This window comes from Octopus bimaculoides, chromosome 28, assembly GCF_046866305.1.
Source record: "Octopus bimaculoides isolate indiv1 chromosome 28, ASM4686630v1, whole genome shotgun sequence".
Classification (NCBI taxonomy): Eukaryota; Metazoa; Mollusca; class Cephalopoda; order Octopoda; family Octopodidae; genus Octopus; species Octopus bimaculoides.
In genome coordinates this window covers 14811213-14814147 of record NC_142955.1, presented here as the reverse complement: position 1 = coordinate 14814147, position 2935 = coordinate 14811213, and positions in this window count along the sequence as shown.

The following is a 2935-nucleotide window of genomic DNA, read 5'->3' as shown; positions in this document are numbered from 1 at the left end:
CTTCTTGATCACAGATATTTCAATGTCGATGATGACAGTTGACAGATGGTTTTGGCAGCGAGTGTAGTTTTGAAAGTTGTATAATCTAGCGTCGTGCCTAAGTCGTTCCTCATCTTTCAGCCACTGTCTTTTATAATCTAAAACACTTCCAGAATAATTTGGCAAAGTTACGCCACGTCATTGTCCTTCTCCCAAATGCAAGTATCTTCTCGCCCAAAGTAGTCATTTCTGAGAGCCGAGGGAAGCAAAGAGGAGGTAACTCTAAGGCAACTCTTTTTCTTTTTTTTTTTCTTTGAGAATAATTGGTGACTATATATACAGTGACTTTACTGATTCAAAACCAACCAATTGGCTAAACTTATTCAACCCAAAGATAACTAAAACTTAATTATTATAATATTATAATTAAGAAAAATTCATTCTCATAACACCATGATATATACGATGAGCTTCCACGTAGTTTCCATCAACGAAATATACTCACAACGCTTTGTTTGGTCTGGGGCTATAGTAAAAGACATACACCCAAGATGTCACACAATGGGTTTGAACCTAAGACCTCGTGGTTAGGAAGTAATCTTCTCGACCTCCCAGCCACCCCTGGTGTATAAAACCTGAGAATGGTAAACAAGTCTTCAGTTAATGTGAGTGGCAACTGAAGAAGAGGAATGACTGCTGTGAATACTATGAAAATTATACTTTGAAACCTACCTGAAGCACGTGCATGATGTGTCCTTGCATCTCGGTACAGTTTATTGAAGTGCCAGGAGTACGAAGTGTTACTCACAATCTGTTTCATTGACTTTGCTAGAATCCACTCACTCACACTCAGTAAGAGTCTAACTTAACCCCTCAGTATTTAAACTGGCCAGATCCGGCCTAAATATTCTGTTTTATGTTCAAACTGGCCAGATCCCGCCTCTCCCACCTAACCTGCCATGAATATCATTAGAAATTAACTATCACGTTATCTAAATCTCAAAACTACAAAATGATGCATGACTAATTGAAAACAATGTGAATAATTCGTATTAGATTTGACAGAGTAATCTGAATGCTAAAGGGTTAACACTGAGTGCCACCCAAGTTGGTTATTGTCATCGTAAGCTCGACGCTCTAACCACTGAGCCATGCGCTTTCAATATATATATATGTGTGTATATATATATATATATATATATATATATATATATATATATATATATATATATATATATATATATATATATTTATATATATGAGCAGCTGATGAAGGAAATGTTCTCTATGCGGCCTGTCTGTTTTTCTGTGTGTTCCTACCGTTGTCCGAAAAAAAGTTTGTTTTCCGTGCTTTGTTTATATTCTTGTTTTTCATTTTGTCCACGTTTTTTTGTAACGTCCTGTACCCAGATATGCATCTATATATACATGTAGATGTAGGTATGTACATACATGTACGTATATATGCATATACTCACATATTATTGCATTATTATATAATACAATTACGTTTCCTCTACCTCACGTCATAGACGCTTCTCTCTCCCTCTTAGTTCAATTTTTTTTTAAATGCACTTTCGCTATCCGCAACCACCACTGCCACCATCATATCTCATTCTGCATTGTCTCAGATGCCCCTTACTTTAAATTGCGTGGGTGGCGAACGGAACCACATCAACAAATGTCGGGTGTCAGACTCTGACACCAAATCGTGTTGACGCGTTTTGCTCCCAGGAAAACTCTAAATAACGGAGAAATGAGTCAACCTGTTATGAAACAAACACAATTCTACTTTGATGATATTTGTTGAGCGTTACATCTTTCGTGTCCTCACGTGTGTGAACGTGTATGATTGTGCATAGATAGTTTCGATGTAACTAACCTTTATAATAACATATCACATCCCCTGGGCCTTGAGGCAATTAAATATTAGGTAGCATAACATAGGGAGAAGATAAACAAATGTTTCATAATGCACTTCATCACCAAATCTTCACGCTTAGAACTTGAAGAAAACTTTGATAGTAAAACAAATCGACAAATAAAGAGCACAGTTATGGGGGCATAAATTGTTACCTCTTATGCTAATCCGGTGATGGGTTTCTTAGAAGAAAAAATATACCAGGAAATAGAAAACCCTGTCGGCCAAAACTTTGAATCCTACGTTATTGAGAAAGGGAAACGCTTCCTCGATGACGGTTAACAACTAACCAAAAAATCTTGTCAGTCGTTCAATGAATAAAAGCAACAGTTTATTGGAGTTGATTGAACTGTCATCAAATCAAACATCTCAGAAAATACTTCTTTATTTCTTTCTGTTACATTTCTTATTTTATTCCTCTTTCTCTAACCAAGTCTCCAAAAATTTCTCATATATGCTTTGTTTAAAAACCCACCACACACATACACATACCTACATACACACACGTATACCTTCAAAATGACAAAGAACATTTCAACCATACCCAAGACATCCTTATTTTCCAAAACTCAAGAAAATAAACTGAACTCTTCACTTTTTCTCAACCAAATCACAAACATATAAAACGGATAAATTTTTCAATAATCTACCATTCATGATGAATCCCTGGAGGGGATAAAAGCGCTCAGTAAGTAATAACCAGATCCTGACTACTTCATTTATATATATATATATATATATATATATGTGTGTGTGTATGTATTTGTTTCAGTCATTAGAGTGCGGCCAAGCTGGGGCACCGTCTTGAATTTTAGTAGAATGAATCGACACCAGTACTTTTTTTAAAACTTGGTAATTATTCTGTCGGTCATTTAGTCGAACCACTAAGTTACAGGCGAGTAAACACACTAACACCAGTTGTCAAGAAGTGGTGGAACACACACACACACACATAGATACATACACACACACACACACACACACAGATACATACACACACAACGGGCTTCTTTCAGCTTTCGCCTATCAAATCTG